The following is a 19,544-nucleotide window of genomic DNA, read 5'->3' as shown; positions in this document are numbered from 1 at the left end:
GATGCTGTGCTTTAGGGTATCTCTCACTGCAAATAACTAAATATGACTTTTTTTTTTTTTTTTGCCAGAGCTGGGCTTGAACCCGCCACCTCCGGCATATGGGACTGGTGCCCTACCCCTTTGAGCCACAGGCGCCACTCTAAATATGACTTTTTAAATATTAATCAAGGGCTTGGTGCCCATAGCTCAGTGAGTAGAGTGCCAGTCACATACACCAAGGCTGGCAGGTTTGAGCCCGGCCCATGCCTGCTAAAACAATAATGACAACTGTAACAAAAAAATAGCCAGGCGTTGTGGCAGCTGCCTGTAGTCCTAGCTACTTGGGAGGCTGAGGCAAGAGAATTGCTTAAGCCCAAGAGTTTGAGGTTACTGTAAGCTGTGATGCCACAGCACTCTACCAAGGGCAACATAGTAAGATTCTGTCTCAAAATAATAATAATAAATACATAAATAAATATTAATCAAGTTCTTAACTTGGGATCATTTGTTCTTAAAGTAACCCCACACAAATGAATTTCTCATGAGTTTCCAAACCTAATTATACAGAGAAGTGCTGGGTTCCATTCTTTCTTTAGAGCACTGTTCCCTCAACCAGAAGTCTCTGCACAAGAAAAATCACTTACCAAGTCTCTTTTTTTTTTTTCTTCTTGAGACAGAGTCTCAAGCTGTTGCCTGGGGTAGACTGTTATGGCAACATCATAGCTTATAGCAAACTCCAACTCTTGGGCTCAAACAGTCCTCTTGCCTCAGTTTTTTATATTTTTAGTAGAGACAGGGTCTGGCTCTGGCTTAGGTTGGTCTTGAAACTGTGAGCTCAAGCAATCCACCAGCCTCGGCCTCCCAGAGTGCTAGGATTACAGGTGTGAGTCAACCACACCTGGCTGTTTATCTACTCTCAAGAGTTTCGATAATACCTTAAATTCTCTTTATGTGACAGAATCTGTGAGAAGTTATCTTTAGTCATATTTCAAAACAGGAGAGTTTATCATACCCTCACTGTTCAAGAAGGAGAAGCTTATGTTCTTTTTGCAGTTTTTGGCCAGGGCTGGGTTTGAACCCGCCACCTCTGGTATATGGGACCGGTGCCCTACTCCTTTAGCCACACGCACCGCCTGAAGCTTATGTTCTTATCAGAGAAAAATGAAGTTTCTGTATCAATAAGTCAGGAAATGTAGCCTAAAATCTTTGTGACTTTGATCTGTTAGGTCAGATCCAAGTATTGCATTATATCAGAGAGGCACAATCACTTGATCTATTTAATTGATTAAATCTTAGTTCTTGAGGACCTTGGCTTCAGGGGGGTATCATCTTGCTGTTAGACATATTGGTAATATTCCTTGTATGTTGTACTCTCTCAAGAGTCTTAAATGAAAATATTTCAAATTGTATATAAAATCAGCACATTCTACCCCATGATTGTATTAATGTAAACAGCTATGATTTAATTTAAAAAAAAAAAGTCTTAAATGCTTGTCAGCAGCTACTGAGTCAACAGATGATCTCTGGGAGGATTAAACAACAAGAACTACATGAACAAGTATTACACCACCAGGCAGGTGACTCATGTAATCCTAGCACTCTGGGAGGCCAAAGAGAGAGGATGGCTTGAGTTCAGGAGTTCCAGACCAGTCTGAGCAAAAGCCAAACCTCATCTCTACTAAGAATAGAAAAAACTAGCTGGGTATGATGGAGGATGCCTATAATCCCAGCTTCTTGGGATTGCTTGAACCCAGAAGTTTGAGGTTGCTGTGAACTAGGCTGAGGCCAAGGCACTCTAGGCTGGGCAATAGAGTGAGACTCTGTCTCAAAAGAAAGAAAAAAGAAAGAAAAAGGTGGGGTGGGGGGAGAGACCATGGAGATACGATGTAGGGACCACTGTTATGAAGTCAAGCAGTGAGGGAGAGAGCGGTTATACTCAACTACCACTCCAACAAAGACAAGTGGGAATTTAAAACCAAGGAGCAGTGTGGGAGTCAGTGGATGGAAAATTATTTCAAGTCATCATGGTGGGGTACTTGGAAAAGTTTTCCATTAACAATAATCGTGCCTTGGATAAACCTCATTGGCTATGATACTGCCACTGTGCAAAGCTGGATAGAAATTATTAAAAGAAACATTAAGGAAAAGGGGTTTCTGGGTAAACTGACTTGATAGGATTATTGCTGAAGGCAGGCCAGGGTTATAAAATATCAACAGTAGCCTGGGCAACAGAGTGAGACCTCATTCCTCAAAAAGGAAAAATTAACTAGGCATGGAGGTAAGCAACTGTAGTCCCAGCTGCTGGGAGACTGCCTGAGACAAAGAGTTTCAGCTTGCAGTGAGCTACGATCACGCCACTATATTTCAGCCTGGGTGACAGAGGGAGACCCTATTTCTAAAAAATTAAAAATAAGTCAAGGATGGTCAGATACCAAGTGTGGGGGATTTTACCTAAACTAACTTAGCAGGATTCTTGCTCAAACTGGATTCTACAAGGACAAAGAGGAAAGCCCAAAATCTGGCTTAGTCAAGCACAGGACTCAGAGAAGCCTGACTAAAGTTTTGATCAAAGTCTTTTGTCAACAGTCAATCACAATAAGGATCAATATATTTCTTTATTTATGTTTTATGAGCTGCAGTATAACTGCTGTGAGCCAAACTTATCAGTTTTTTTCTTTTTCTTTCTTTTTTTTTTTTTTGTGAGACAGTCTCACTCAGTCACTCTGGGGTTGAGTACAATGGGGTCATAGCTCACAGCAACCTCAAACTTTTGGGTTCAAAATGTTGCAAGAACATGAGGCCTAATGGAGAGAAAGAGCACCCAAACACCGTTTTTAAAGAGGAAGGGCTTTATTTCAGCCGGCGGAGTGACCATCCTGAAGAGTTCAAAATGGCCACACTCCCCAACTGGCTCAGTCTTCTCCTTTTTATCCCCAGTCAAGAAGTTCCGGCCCACAGGTACCTTTCTCATTGGTCAGTTTGAATCAAGCTGGAGAAGCAGGATCAGGCTTTTACAGAAGAGGAAGCAAACATTAGTTTCCAGATCTCAGGAAATTAAGTTTCTACAAATTCCTAAGAGCTGAGTCACCACAGGGAGGACCTCCCAGGTGTATCCTTGGGTCTCCCTGAGAAGACCTCTGTTCTCCTAGACCTCACTTTTTCTGGGTATTCTCTCTCAAATTGATTCTCTTGCCTCAGCCTCCAGGGTAGCTGGGACCACAACGCTTGGATATTTTTAGAGATGGGATCTCACTCTTACTCAGGCTGATCTCAAACTCCTGAGCTCAAGCAATCCACTCACCTCGGCCTCCCAGAGTGCTGGGATTGCAGGTGTGAGTTACCACTCCTGACCTTCTTACCACTTTTGGTTTGAAGTCTTTGTGCTGTGTGTGTTACCAGATGAAGACAGTCCAGCCATCTGTCTCTGTCAGCCAATATTAGAGAAGGGGATAAGTCCACCAAACTGTCAGAAGTCTGATTCTGGGGAACAGTATGAGTAGCCTCTCCAACACTGTTTTGTTCTTCTGTTTCCAAAATCACAGTTTTATGCATAAAAGGTTCAAAGCAAAGACCACATTAACTCTTATTTTAAATAATAATCAGCATAACTCAATGACCTATTACAACATTCCAATTCAATTGAATCTGCTAAGTTAATCCATCTAAACTACTCAAGATAGGTATCTTTAGGGAGGGAGCTAAATTTACAAAACAAAATGGGAAACAGGAGGTAAAGGTCACTTAGTACCTAAACTGACCAGACCAGCTGTGTCACATTAGCCCTAGCCTGATTACTCAACTTATTTTCAACACATGCACACTCATATGAACTAGTCTTTTAACACACAATCAAAAAAAATTTTTTGAGACAGAGCCTCAAACTGTTACCCTGAGTAGAGTGCTCTAGCATCATAGCTCACAGCAACCCAGTAGCTGCAACTATAAGTGCACATCACAACGCCCAGCTATTTTTAGAGATGGGGTTTTGCTCTTGCTTAGGCTGGTCTTGAACTCCTGAGCTCAATCGATCGACCTGCCTTTGCCTCCCAGAGGGCTAGGATCACAGGTGTGAGCTTTTGAAGGAAATAATGAGTTTTAGACAGAAAATTTCTGCTAAGAATGGCACTTATATAATAGATATATTTACCTTCTAGGACCAAGACTCAGGAGATATTCTGATTGCTGAAAAAGAATTTCAATAATTTACATGTAAATGTCCATTATTATTATTATTTTAATATTCAAGTACTTATTCTAATCTTAACTATCTATTGATCTAGTTTTCTAAGAAATTACTTCCAATTAGGTTTAGTTTGAGAGTTTAGTTTAGTGTGGGTTAGCCTGCACTCTTATGTAAATGTACCATTTTGAATCCATCAAGAAGACCTCAACCTCTCTTCCTAAGCCAGCCGTAAGGAGAAGGTCATGTTCAGTTCAAGTGCTCAGATCCTGCAGCCTAATGGCAAGAAGCTGGATGAGCTCAAGTCTGGTATTTCTCAGGCTCTTCAGAAGCTGGAGATGAACTCAGACCTCAAGGCTCAGTTCAGGGAGCTAATATCATGGCAGCCAAGGAAACTGAAATTGGTGGTGGTCAGAAAGCTATTATAATCTTTGTTCCTATTCTTCAACTGAAATCTTTCCAGAAAATTCAAGTCCCACTAGTACATGAATTGTAGAAAAAGTTCATTTGAAGGCATGTTGTCTTTATTGCTCAGAGGAGAATTCTACCTATGTCAACTCAAAAAAATTTTGCCATACAAAAAAATAAGCAAAACCTTAGGAAAATTTTCTCCATATCCTTCCAGGTAAATACAAAAGATGTGAAGTCTCCATCTTTCTTTATGGCTGATTAGTATTCCATGATATACATATAGCACAGTTTACTTATCCATTCATAGGCTGATGGGCACTTGGGTTGTTTCCATATCTTTGCAAATGTGAATTGAACTGCTACAAACATTCAAGCACAGATATCCTTATGGTAAAATGATTTTTTTCTCCTAAATGAAATATCACAAAATGGAAAAGCAAGCATCCAATGTACCCAATACTAATATGAAACTAGTGGATGAACAACTACATGCCCACACAAGAGAAAAACACATTTAAATTCAAGAAGCGGGGAGGAAGAAGGGGTGTGGTAAATTCTCACCCACTGGGTACAATGTAGGAGTATATGGCACACCTCCTGGGTGAAGGGCTTGAGTGCAACTTGTACTTTATTTAACAAATGCAACAATGTAACTTAATTGTACACACTCTGATAGTAAAATGAATAATAATAATAATACCAAAAGCAAGAGCATCCCAGGAGCTGCACTGTGACAGCTATGCATGATGCACTCTTTGAGGACTTGGTCTTCCCAAGGGAAATTGTGAGCAACAGAATTCGCATGAAGCTGGACGAAAGCCTGCTCATAGAGGTGCATTTGGACAAAACACAGCAGAATAGTGCAGAACACGGTCTGTTCATGGGCAAAGTTGTTAATTTTGCCTTTCTAGAATTTCAATTGTAAACAAAAATGACTGAAGTATATTCACACTAAAAAAAAAAAAGAAGATTCCCCCCCCCACGATGGGATTAATTGGATGAAATGCTTATGAAAGATAAAGAGAAAGGGACCAGAAGTAGACAGGGAGTGTGATGCAAGTCTAACACCTGTGACAGAGAGAGGAGGAAGGATTGGACCGGCAGAGCCCCAGACCATAGAGCAACTCAGAGAAATTCACCCATGCCAACAAGAAGTCCCTGCCTGAGCTGAAGGGCCAATGAAAGGAAGCTTGCTTTGTTCCTGAATACACCAGTTGCTGTGCTCAGTCATAGGCTGGGAGCAGCCCAGAAGGAGTGTTGTCTGGCATGAGCTCATTAGAACCCAAAATGTGTGAGCTGTCATTCAGCGCTGCTCCCTCCAGCAGGTGCTCCTGAAGGGAGATGTGAGTAGGGCACCTCCATGGCTACCATAGCCCCCCTCTTGCACTTCACTGATACATTTCTCTACATATATTCTAGAAGCATATTTTTTATGGTTCTTGTGGGCCTCTTTTCCTAAGGGGAAACTTAAAAGAGGAGGATTATTGGGATGAACTACAGCATTCCATTTCTGCGGGTGGTCTCAGACTACAACTGGTACTCAACATTTCCCTCCTTCACGACCCGGTCTAAGTTTCTCTTACCCTCAGCTGTTGCCTCCACAGGTCATAAGCATGAATCATTTAAGTCTAGCATGTTCAATTGAGTACATGCCCCAATTTTAGGAACATATTTTCTCATATGTACATGAGGTAGGAAATGTGAAAAGTTCTTTCCTAGACCAAGGACCCCATTTTACATGTCTCTTTAAAAATGTGGATCACACGAATGGATTAATGAATTGTGGAATATGTACACCATGGAATATTATGCAGCCTTAAAGAAAGATGGAGACTTTACCTCTTTCATGTTTACATGGATGGAGCTGGAACATATTCTTCTTAGTAAAGTATCTCAAGAATGGAAGAAAAAGTACCCAATGTACTCAGCCCTACTATGAAACTAATTTAGGGTTTTCACATGAAAGCTATAACCCAGTTATAACCTAAGAATAGTGGGTAGGGGGAAAGGGAGGGGAGGGAGGGGGGAGGTGGGTAGAGGGAAGGGGATTGGTGGGATTACACCAGTGGTGCATCTTATAAGGGTATATGTGAAACTTGGTAAATGGTCTGTGAAGCTAGTGAATGATGCCCCATTAATATATCAATGTACACAGTTATGATTTAATAAAAAAAAAAACTTGACCCCAGCCAAAAACTGCAAAAAAAAAATAAAATAAAATAAAATAAAAAATGTGGATCATGCTCTTAATCTCTATATAATGGTGGTATTGACATTTTTGAGAATCCGGGAATTTTTTTGTTAATTAGATCCCAAGAGGCCACTGTTTATAAGCAATTTTTGACTGATAACTACATATTTTTTCTTCCTATGGTTCTAATATTGTATAATTTTTTGCTATTAGGAAATTAAGTTTGTTTTACATAAGCAGATTGTATTTAGGAGAAGGGAACCAACTGACATGCCATACTTTTGTAAAAGGGGTCACATTCTTTTATTTTTATTACTAATTCATTTTAATAGGCCTGTACATTTAAATTACTAAGTTCCCTCAGGCCACTTTTTCCAACTATCTCATCTCAGTTCCTCAGCTATGAACTATTACATTTGCTATATCATGCAAATTAATCAGGAAGGCTATTTATTATAATTAATTTTTTTTAATCTATGAGGACTAATTGTCAGCTAAATGCTTGGAATTTTTGGTTCACACAAATATACTGTAATAGTTTTCTTTTTAAGGCACATAACAATTAGCCTCTCAACTAGTCTAACATGTTTTTTGGGCAGTCTGTATAAATAGCAGAAATTACCTGGAGAGAAATGAAAGCCATAGCTTTCATAAAACATTATCTTTATACTACTGTGAAGATAATTTTAAAAGCTAAAAGTAATTAGAATTTCTCACAGATGCCACATAGGTACATTAGAATCATTAACAATTAGAACCATTAAAATCTATGCAAGATAAATTGTATAATATTTCAAAGTAACCAAATGGGTGAAAAAGGAAAGTTCTTTATAGGATAATTCTGAGTTATAATTGCAGAGGAAAAATAGAATTTTTTAAATCATGATTTTGCAATTCCTAATGAAATAATGGACTTAGCGAGTGATTGTCAACAGATGTGAAAACCATTAAGAGACAGTTTGAATGGAGAATTTTATAATGGACCCATCCCTCTAAAAAGACTTGAACCCACTGGTCAAAATTACATCATTAAAAGTAAAAGAGCCCTCATACATATTCTGGTAGGGATTCTGAAACAGAAAAAGTACATTAGATAAAGTCAAAGGAAATCTGAATAAACTACAGACTTTAATTACTAATAATGTATGAGTACATCGTATTGGTTCATTAATCGTAACAAATGTACCACACTTATCTGCTCAATTTTTCTGTAAATCTAAAACTATTCTAGAATATATTAAGTCTATTAATTTTAAAAAGTTGGAAAACTAAACATTGTATTCTTCCTGAAATAATGATATGGGAATCACATAGGGCCACATAGAAAGTATTCGTGAGGCTCGGTGCCTATAGCTCAGTGGTTATGGTGCTGGCCACATGCACAGGGGCTGGTGGGTTCAAACCTGGCCAGGGCCTGCTTAAACAACAATGACAACAATAACAACAACAAAAATAGCCGGGTGTTGTGGCAGGCGCCTGTAGTCCCAGCTACTTGGAAGGCTGAGGCAAGAGAATCACTTAAGCCCAAGAGTTTGAGGTTGCTGTGAGCTGTGATACCACAGCACTCTACCCAGGGTGACAGCTTGAGACTCTGTCCCAAAAAAAAAAAAAAAAAAATTGGGAAAGGAGAAGCTATAACAGACTAAAGACTTGAGATATATTAACCAAATGCAATGTGTTAACCTTGTCTGAATACTATTTTAAAGAAATCAACTCTAAATAAATATTTGGGAAAATTTTCACATAGATGAGAAATCAATATAAAAGAACTAATGTATGTTAGATGTGAAAATAGCATTGTGGTTATGTGTTTGTTTGTTTGTTTTTGTTTGTTTGTTTTTGAGACAGAATCTTAGTATGTTGCCCTCGGTAGAGTGCCATGGTGTCACAGCTCACAGCAACCTCAAACTCTTGGACATAAGTGATTCTCTTGCCTCAGTCTCCCAAGTAGCTGGGATTACAGGTGCCTGCCACAATGCCTGGCTATTTTTGTTGTTGTTGTTGTCCTCATTGTTGTTTAGCAGACCCAGGTGGGGTTCGAACCCTCCAGCCCCAGTGTATGTGGCTGGCACCGTAACCACTGAGCTATGGGTGCCGAGCCATGGTTATGTTTTTTTTAAGTATTTATCTGCCAAGGAGACATATATTTGAAGTATTTCAGTTTAATATAAAAAAGATGGAAATATCTTATACTTTTTCATATGTAAAGAGATAAAATTGGATCTCTGCCTTATAGCATATACAAAAATATATCCCAACTATATGAAAGACATGAAGTTAAAACATCTATCATGAAGAAGTAATTATTGGCTGGTGCAATGGCTCATACCTGTAATCCTAGCACTGTGGGAGTCTGAGGCAGGAGGATTACTTGAGCTCAGGAGTTCAAGAATAGCCTGTGCAAAAATGAGACTCTGTCTTCACTGAAAATAGAAAAATTAGCCAAGAGTAGTGCCATGCATCAGTATCCCCAGCTGTTCAGGAGACTGAAACAGAAGGATCACTTGAACCAAGGAGTTTGAGGTTGCAGTGATGCCACCACACTCTACTTAGAGATTATAAAATACATGAAAAGACAAGGCATTTTTATGTAGACATCTACTATGATTTGAACATATCTAAAAAAACATACATTGGAAACTTAATCCCCAATGCAACAATGTTGGGAGGAGGCGCCTAATAGGAGGTATTTAGGTCATGAGGGCTTCACCCACATGAATGGATTAATGCTGACTTCTAAAAGAGTTTGAGGATATAAGTCTGATCTCTTGCTCTCTCTCCCTCTCTCATGCATGTGCTCTCTTGCACTTCGCACTTCCTCCATGGGATGACGCAGCAAGAAGGCCATTGCCCGATGCTGGCACCCTAATATTGGACTGTCTAGCCTCTAGAACTGTGAGAAATAATTTCTTTATAAATTGCCCAGTTTGTGATATTCTGTTATACAACCCAAAACAGACTAAGATATCCTGTAGAAAGTTGAGCACATGTTCATTGCAGCATTTTTTATAATATCAAAAGTTGGAGAAAACTGATATCCATCAGTCGTAGAACATAGCCACTGTGACTTCTTATCACAATGGAAATCTATACAGCACTAAGTGTAACAATATTGGTAAATCTCTAAAATACAATGTTGTGTTAAAAAAGTTAAATTTCAAAATGTAAAATGTTATGCCAATCATATAAAGTTTAAAAACAAAAAAATACGATGTTATTAATACATACACGTAAGGTAGAATTAGAAAATAAACATAGAAAGAATACATAGCAACTGAAGACAGCAATTATCATGAGAAAAAGAGGGAACGAGATGAAGGGGGAGGGCTTTAACTTGTGTAGAACATTTTGCTTTTAAAAAAAAAACTTGAAACAAATATGGTAAAGTCTGCATGGTGATTATAAAGATGTCAGTTACGTTATCTTCTGTATGTTTACTATAATGTAAAAAATAATAATAGTAAGGAATGCCCAAAGTAAAGAGAAAAGAGAACACCTATTTAAATGTCTTCCCATGAATCTGATGGACATAGTAAGATGATCCTGAAAGGCAATCTGGGATCATAAAAGGTTTAGAATAGTAACAAGTATCAAATATAGACGATGAACTGAATAGTTTTCCATCTCACTCAACAAACTTGAATGCATAAGAAATAATATATTCATTTTTTAAATAAAATTAAAGTCATAACCCCATACTGAAAGCTAGTGGGGAATGGAATCCTATTGTCTGTCGATGCCCCTCCCACTCTCCCCCAGTAGCTGCCTGGATAACACATCCTTTATTGACTGCCATCCTTTCCCTGTCTTACTTACCTTATTCCTTTACCTTCCCGAATAAATTTCCTGCATGCATTCCAGTCTTTCTCTAGTCTTCACCTCCCAGTTTGCTTATTCAGGAAAAGAAATGAAGGCAATTTTTTATTAGGGCATCGTCATCTCAACCCCATATTTTGTAAATGTAAGAGATGGTTAATCATGATGGGCTCCTTGGATTTACACTTAAGAACACATACTAATAAGCTGTTAAATAATAACTCTGAGATCAAAGAGGAACTCTATGTTTTGATACAGTGTATCATGTTTTACCGGGTTTGAGGTCCCATCTGGATGTTTGGAAAGTCTATTTACAGGATAACCAGAATGCTGGTCAGAATATATGAGAAGGAAGTTTTGTATCATTATGTACTTTGGGTACCTTATATGCTAGACAGAGGTTTCCCTTTTAATTGTACAAGTATTGTAGCTCCCCCTCCACTCCCTTTATTTTTTTTTTCAGGCTTACTTCTCAATTTACATAATCTTTGGATTCATTGAGATGAGCCCAGTGTTGGTATCATCATGTCATTATGCATGTCTCTCTCAGTTCAGTAGAAAATTACTAAATGCTCATTATGTGTAAAATATTGTTCTAGGGCTCTAGCCTTTTCAAAACTTAGGTTTTTTTTTCCCTAAGTGAACGTATTTAGTCAGCAATACTCACTATATATACATAGAGATTCCGACTGTTGCCAGTCCTATTTCTCCACAAGAGCACTAATTATTTTTTCCCCTGAAGGGGAAACTACTAGACTCAGGGCTGGCAGATTACCTCCATTTATCCCTTTGCTTACCAGCATGAAATACAAAAGGTCCACTTACTTCAGTTTCTCAGTGAGGAATAACTGCACAGCCTAGAGAAAGCTTTACTCTCAGAAGCAATTAAGGTACAGCTACATCCCCTGGGAAGCTGCTTTCCTGTCTCCTGAATCAGTTTAGGGATGGAGAATTCCAGTTCAGAGTACTTGTAGCTAAGTCACATAAAATAAAAATAGGCGGCTTCCAAAAGAAGACATAAGAAAAAAATGCTCAACATTATTAGTCATCAGAGAAATGCAAATCAAAACTACAATAAGATATCATTTCACTTCAGTTACAATGGCTTTTTCACTGAGGTGAAATGATATATGACCCAGCAATTCCACTGCTAGATATACAGGGCCTGACAATTAAGTTCGTGAACTCACCACTGAGGTTCCAGACCCAAGGATAAAATCACTCTGAGCATTCCAAGACACGATACGAAAAGAAAATGGAGATCCAATTCATGCAGTTATATTTTTTTTCCTTGAGACAGTCTCATTTTGTCACCCTCGGTAGAGTGCTGTTGTGTCACAACTCACAGCAGCCTCCAGCTCTTGGGCTTAGGTGATTCTCTTGCCTTAGCCTCCCAAGTAGCTGGGACTACAGGTGCCTGCCACAATGGCCAGCTATTTTTTTTGTTGCAGTTGTCGTTGTTTTAGCTGGTCATGGCCGGGTTGGAACCAGTGAGCCTGGGCATATGTGGCCAGCACCCTACCCACTGAGCTACAGGCACAGCCGCCCTTAACTAAAAATCTTGACATGAGAAAAGTGTGTGCAAAAATGGTCCCAAAGGAGCTCACCAGTGAACAAAAGCAAAGGGTAGTCAAAGTTTGCCAAAACCTTTTGAAAAAGCACGATGATGTTTTCGACCATGTTATCATTAGCGATGAAACATGGATATATCAATACAACCCCCAAACAAAGCATCAAAATGCACAACGGAAGTCAGCCAATTCTCCACTACCAAAAAAATTCCATCAGTTCAAATCAAGAGTCAAAACAATGTCACTAACCTTTTTTGATATCAAAGGGATTATTTATTATGAATTTGTACCAAATTGGACAATTAACCGAGTTTACTAATTTGGGAGTGATAAAAAGGCTATGTGAAAAAATTAGACAAAAATGACCTGAACTTTTTGACAACTCATAGCTCTCGTATCATGACAATGCACCAATTCACACAGTACTGTCTGTGAGGAAGTTTTTAGCCAGTAAACAACTATATTGGAACACCCTCCCTACTCATCTGATCTGGTCCACAATGACTTTTTTCTTTACCTGAAGATAAAAGGAAATACTGAAAGGAAGACATTTTGATGACATTCAGAACATTAAGAGTAATACGGGCAGCGCCTGTGGCTCAAGGAGTAGGGCGCTGGCCCCATATACCAGAGGTTGTGGGTTCAAACGTGGCCCCAGCCAAAAAAACTGCAAAAAGAGTAATACATGCTCAGCGCCCCCGTAGAACTGTGGTTACGGTGCCAGCCACATACACCGAAGTTGGTGGGTTTGAACCCAGCCTGGGCCAGCTAACCAACAATGACAACTGCAACAAAAAATAGCTGGGCTATATGGCGGGTGCCTGTAGTCCCAGCTACTTGGGAGGCTGAGGCAAGAGAATTGCTTGAGCCCAGGAGTTTGAGGTTGCTGTGAGCTGTGATGCCATAGCACTCTACCGAGGGCGACATAGTGAGACTCGGTCTCCAAAAAAAAAAAATAAATGAATGAATTAATTTAAAAAACAAAAAAGAGTAATACAACAACTCTGATGGCTATTGCAGAAAAAAGAGTTCCAAAATTGCTTTGAAGGGTAGACTAGGCACTGGTGTTGGTGCGTTGCTTCCCAAAGGGAGGGAGTACTTTAAAGATGACGATAGTGATATTCAGCAATGAGGTATGTGGCACCTTTTCTCGGATGAGTTCACAAACTATTGTCAGATCTTTGTATATCCAAAAGAAAGGAAATCAGTATATCAGAAAGATATCTGCCCTCCCATTTTTATTGCAGTGATACTGACAATCATTAACATTGGAATCAAGGATGGCGCCTGTGGCTCAGTGAGTAGGGTGCCAGCCCCATATACCAAAGGTGGCGGGTTCAAACCTGGGCCCCGGCCAAACTGCAACAAAAAATAGCTGGGCATTGTGGCAGGCGCCTATAGTCCCAGCTACTTGGAAGGCTGAGGCAAGAGAATCACCTAAGCCCAAGAGCTGGAGGTTGCTGTGAGCTATGATGCCTTGGCACTCTACCCAAGGTGACAGAGTGAGACTGTGTCTCAAAAAAAAAAAAAAAAATTGATCTCATGAAGACAGAGAGTAGAAAGATGTTACCGGAGGCCAGGAAGTATAGCAGGGTGTGGAGAATAAAGTAGGGATGGTTAATGGGTACAAAAATATAGTTGGATAGTTATATAGAATGAATAACATTTGATAGCACAATGAAGGGATTATATTCAACAGTTGTGATATACTTTAAAATAGTTAAAAGAGTGATATTGGAATGTTCCTAACATAAAGGATAAATTATCGAACTGATGGACACCTCAATTACCCTGATTTGATTATTTCACTTTGTATATCTGTATTGAAACATCAGAGGTACCATATTAATATATATAACTATTATGTATCCACAGCAATTAAAAATTTTAAAAATATGAGGTTAAGATTTCTTAGTACTATCTGTGTATTCATTTTTTAATCATAAAAGTAATATATGCACATGACTAAAAAATTTTAAGCAGTATTACAAGGTATAAAATAAGGATATCTTGGGCGGCGCCTGTGGCTCAGTCGGTAGGGCGCCGGCCCCATATGCCGAGGGTGGCGGGTTCAAGCCCGGCCCCGGCCAAACTGCAACCAAAGAATGGCTGGGCATTGTGGTGGGCGCCTGTAGTCCCAGCTACTCGGGAGGCTGAGGCAAGAGAATCGCTTAAGCCCAGGAGTTGGAGGTTGCTGTGAGCTGTGTGATGCCATGGGACTCTACCTAGGGCCATAAAGTAAGACTCTGTCTCTACAAAAAATAAAAATAAAAAAATAAGGATATCTCGGTTGGGTGCAGAGGCTCACACCTGTAATCCTAGCACTCTGGGAGGCTGAGGTAGATAAATAGCCTGATCTCAGGAGTTCAAGACCAGCCTGAGTAAAAGCAATACTCCATATTTACTAAAAGTAGAAAAACCAGCCAGGCATCCTGGTGGGCACCTATAGTCCTAGCTACTCAGGAGGCTGAAACGAGAGGATCACTTGAGCCCAATAGTTTAAGGTTACTGTGAGCTGTGATGTCATAGTACTCTACTCAGGGTAACAGAGTGAGACTCTGTCTCAAAAAAAAAAGATACCTCCATTTCTTGATTTATCAATTTCCAGCAGTATCTATTGATACTAATTGCAAAAGATAGGAATTTAACACTTAATTCCTTCTTACTTTTCCTTATCTCTTCTTCTCTTCAGTTTTGGTTATTCTAGCAGTTACCTTTGGAACTTTAAATTATATACTTAGAATTAGATCTTTCTCCTTTATTTTTATTTTGTTTTTATTTATTTTATTTTGTTGGGTTTTTTTGTTTTGTTTTTTTGGAGACAGAGTGCTGTGGTGTCACAGCTCACAGCAACCTCAAACTCTTGGGCTTAAGTCATTTTCTTGCCTCAGCCTCCCAAGTAGCTGGGACTACAGGCACCCACCATAATGCCTGGCTATTTTTTTGGTTGTAATTGTTATTATTGTTTAGTTGGCCTGGACCGCGTTCGAACCCGCCAGCCTAGGTGTATGTGGCTGGTGCCCTTATCTCTGTGCTATGACCGCCAAGCCTAGATTTTTTTTTTTTAATCTACCAATTTTAGCTTGATATTTTAAAATTTCACCAGGCTACAAGTAAGGTCTGTGGAGTTGAACACCATTAGCATTTTTTAATTAATGGACTTTTTAGTTTTGAACTAATTAAAAATGAACATTAGGTTTATAGCATTTCTAGGTTTTAAGAAAACCTAAAATATTACATATTTCATTAGAAACTCAGACTCTTTGAAATATGAAATCTCATTTATATAAAAATGAATGAAAAATACCAAAATCTTTGTGGCCTTTTAAAATATCTCTTTAACAATTTACTTAAAAAGAACCAGAAATATTATAATCCAGTTAGATTAAGTCCCTCTTTGTAAATGAATAGTTTTTCTGTTTTTAAATTAAGAAATTATAATGATATCTAGAGCTTTCATTATGAAAATAAGAGTACACAGTCCAGCTTATCCCATATCCCAGCTAAACCTTTTGTCATGTGTTAACCATATAATGTACCAATTTAGATCCTATGAGATAACATCTAATTTAAGATCAAGCAATAGTAATGAGTGATTAGCTAAGAAAGATCACCAACTGTTTCTTGTTCTTTTATTTACTGAAGAAGGCTTTTTTTTCTTCCAGGAGGGAGTAAGTGAAAAGAAGTTTATCCCAAAAGAAAATGAAAAACCTGAGCTTTCTACACAGATAAAAATGCAAAATAGATGTACTATGTGCTGTCTTTTATTACACACTTGCAATAGGCCAAAAAACTTTTCTAAGTAAGACTAGAAAAGGAAAAAAGAAAAAATGGGAAATAATCCTCAGGCAATATTTAGTTTACTGGTTAAATCAGAAACAAAATTCAAGAAAGAAATTACTATTATGGGTATGAAGTATTTGTAGTCAATTTAAATTCTTATTTTGCTCAGAATTTAATTTAGGAGGAAGGAGTTATTAAAAGTTATTATCTATTTCAAATTTTGCAAATAGTTATAGTCCTAATACATGTACTATAGCCTGAAAATTTCAGATCTCCTGTTGTTCCCTATAAAAGCATATACTGCAGTGTAAGTAACAAAATGCTACTATTAGTGGGGTTGGGGAAGGGTTGTTTTTGGTTTTGGTTTGGTTTTGAGACAGTCTCACTTTGTTGCCCAGCAACCTCATACTCCTGGGTTCAAGCAATCTTCCTGCTTTAATCTCCCTAGTATCTGGGACTACTGGCACCTACCATAATGCCTGGCAAATTTTTCCATTTTTTTTTTAGTAGAGATGGGGGTCTTGCTCTTGCTCAGGCTGGTCTTGAACTCCTGAGCTTAAGGGATTCTCCCACCTCAGCCTCCCACAGTGCTAATGATTACAGGTGTGAGTCACTGTGCCTGGCTCCTAATTGTCAGTTTTCTAATCTAAGACCAAGCAAACTTTAAAAATCAAGTTTGAATCTGCTGCGGTGGCTGAAGCCAGTAATCCTAGCACTCTGGGAGGCTGAGGTGGGAGCACTGCTTGAGCTCAGGAGTTCAAGACCAGCCTGAGCAAGAGTGAGACCCTGTCTCCACTAAAAATAGAAAAAACTAGCCATGAATTGTAGCTGCCGCCTATAGTCTCAGCTTCTCAGGAGGCTGAGGCAAGAGGATTTCTTGAGCCCAAGAGTTTGAGGTTGCTGTGAACTATGACGCCATGGCATCTAACCAAGGTAACAAAGTGAGACTCTTTCTTAAAAAAATAAAATTAAAGTAAAGTAAAATTTGGGGTTTTATCCTGCAAAGATACTACATGTTACTATATTAGTATTAACTGGAGGCTAAAACTTTCACATGAATCCTACCAAGAATAGTGGTAGACAGTGTGCCAAAGTAGAAGATACTCCGCACTGTCATTTGGAGAACTGGGCTATTCTACCAGTTTTTAACCTCTCTGAGCCTAAGTTCCCCCTCTGATAATTGGGATAATATTATCGGCTATCCATAATTCCCTGGGAGAAGTTTGAGTGTCAGAATGAGATAATATATCTGAAAAGGCATTGTGATCTATAGAATACTATGGGCCGGGCTCAGTGACTCATGCTTGTAATCCCAGCACTCTGGGAGGTCGAAGCAGGAGGATTGCCTAAGTTCAGGAGTTTGAGACCAGCCTGAGCTAGAAGGAGACTCTGTCTCTAAAATTGTGTGGGACGCCTATAGTCCCAGCTACTTGGGAGACTGAGACAAGAGAATTGCTTGAGCCCAAGAGTCTGAGGTTGCTGTGAGCTATGATGCCATGGCATTATTCTGGGGGTGACAAAGTGAGACTCTGCCTCAAAAACATACATATAGATAGATCACTATGTAAGAACTTATTACTGTTGTACTCATTTGCCACCTGGAAGAAAAACTCGGACCCCACTTCAGGTATAATTCAGATGGTGATTTATTACACCTGCGCAAGGGACTGCGGTGATTTATTACACCTGCGCAGGCAAGTCACCATCCCAAAGGACAAAGGGCCCTGAAGTGAGGAGCAGGTTGATTTTTATACCATTTTTGTGCTGTGTTGGCAGGCAAGCTGGCAGGCACAGAAGCAGAATGTGGACGGTTTGTTAGCTCAGGGGGTAGCTCAGGGCGGGGTTAAGGTCAAGGGGCCTGGTTGGCTCAGGGGGTTACATCATGGTAGCTGGCATGGGGACAAACTTGGCTTGGGAAATTTTGCTTGAGTAAGCTTTCCACCAGTGTTTAGCCATTGCTAGGGGGTTGGGGTAAGTTCTACCATTGTTTTATCTGGAAAAAGTTCCATTTTGGGAACTTAGGGAACTTCCTTGTTCTGAAACCTGTTCTCAGAATTAACCCAAGGGTGGGGTATTGAGATGTGCGGGGACTCAGGCTGAGACAGTTAGGGGCCTTTAGGGGTCCTTTTGCTGGGTACTACAATTACTTCAATAAATATTCATGGAATAAAGTACCTAATAGAAGAATTAGCATGTTAATTAATGTGAAAGCAGAAGAAAAGAAATGGAGCTTGCCCTCACAAAGAAAGAGGATTGACCAACATATTTTATCTTTTTGCTCAGAGCCAACATACTTGACAGTGTCTTTGGTCATTATAAGAGTCTGCAAGGAGTCCTAGAAAAACTAAAAGGTTTCTCTGCTATGCACTGAATCACCCCATGCCCTAAAATTCATATGTTGAAACCCTAACCCGCAGTAAGATGGTATTTGGAGATGGGACTTTTAATTAGGTTTAGAAGAAGTCATGAGGGGAAGGCCTTCATGATGGGATTAGTGCCCTTAAAGGAAGAGACAATAGAGCCTAAGTTTACAAATACTACACCAGAACTTGATCATTCTTGCACGTTGTTCTTGGACTTCCAAGCCTCTAAAACTGTGAGAAATTTATTTCTGATGTTTAAGCCACACGGCTGATAGTACTATTTTGTTATGCCAGCCCAAGCAAGACAAGTTCTTCCCTAACTTCTCAACACTCTCTCCTCTACTGCTATAATAGTAATAGTTGAATAAAAGATTATGCACGCATGTCTTATTTAATCTTCACAACAATCTTGGGAGGTGGGTATAACTTTTTTGTTCTTTTCATTTTTTTGAGACAGAGTCTCACTATGTTGCCCAGGCTGATCTCAAACTCATGAGCTCAAGCAATCCTGCCTCAGGCTCCAGAGTAGCTAGGCTTACAGGTGTGCACCATAGTACTTGGCTGAGGCAGGAATTATTAATTTTATGTTTAAAGATGAGAGATTCAAGTTCAGCGAGTTTATAGTTATTGGCCCCAAGTCCCACAGCCAGTAAATGACCAACCCAGATCTTCTCTGTCTAGGTATAGGGCTTTTGAATTTCCATTTAATGAAGCAGTTTATTCTAACCGCTCTTGATCATACAGAAAAATATCATTGCTGTTACTCCTTTAAAACTGACGGCTGTGGGGGTGTGGATGCGGAGCGGGTGGCCGAGGCGGCGGGGAGTGGAGCCTGGAGCGCCGTGGAAAGCATTGGACACTTTTCTACCTTGCTGATGGCATTTTAAATGTATTTGTCAATTTTCCCAAATTTTAACTGAAGAAAGTTCTTGAGGACTAAAGTGAGTTTGCCAGTTATCAGGGGAGGCGGAGCAAGATGGCAGCCGAGTAACAGCTTCCTTACATCTGGGCACCGTGAGTCTGGGGATATAGGACTCCAGGCATCTCTGGCTGGTGGGATCTGCCTATCATCACTCCTATGAAGATACAGGGAGTCAGCGAGAGACTTCTGGACCCCAAGAGGAGGACTAAAACAGTGGAAAACCGGCAAGTGGTCGCGTGTGTTCAATCCGTCTAAACCCGCCCACAACTGTAAGTTCACTAGCAGCGAGACTGCAAACCAGAAAGGCCTTACCTGTGAACTGTTTTGA

The 19,544-nt window shown here is 39.6% G+C and overlaps 2 pseudogenes; one reads left to right on the top strand and one right to left on the bottom strand.

The window, feature by feature from the left end:
• Nucleotides 1-1,983: 1,983 nt before the first annotated feature.
• LOC128582648 (uncharacterized) lies at nt 1,984-2,092 on the bottom strand (annotated as a pseudogene).
• A 2,312-nt stretch (nt 2,093-4,404) lies between these two features.
• Nucleotides 4,405-19,181, top strand: LOC128581066 (40S ribosomal protein S7-like; annotated as a pseudogene).
• The last annotated feature ends 363 nt before the right edge of the window (nt 19,182-19,544 follow it).

The sequence above is a fragment of the Nycticebus coucang genome, chromosome 3 (assembly GCF_027406575.1).
Source record: "Nycticebus coucang isolate mNycCou1 chromosome 3, mNycCou1.pri, whole genome shotgun sequence".
Taxonomy (NCBI): Eukaryota; Metazoa; Chordata; class Mammalia; order Primates; family Lorisidae; genus Nycticebus; species Nycticebus coucang.
This window is presented reverse-complemented; position numbering and strand designations above follow the sequence as displayed.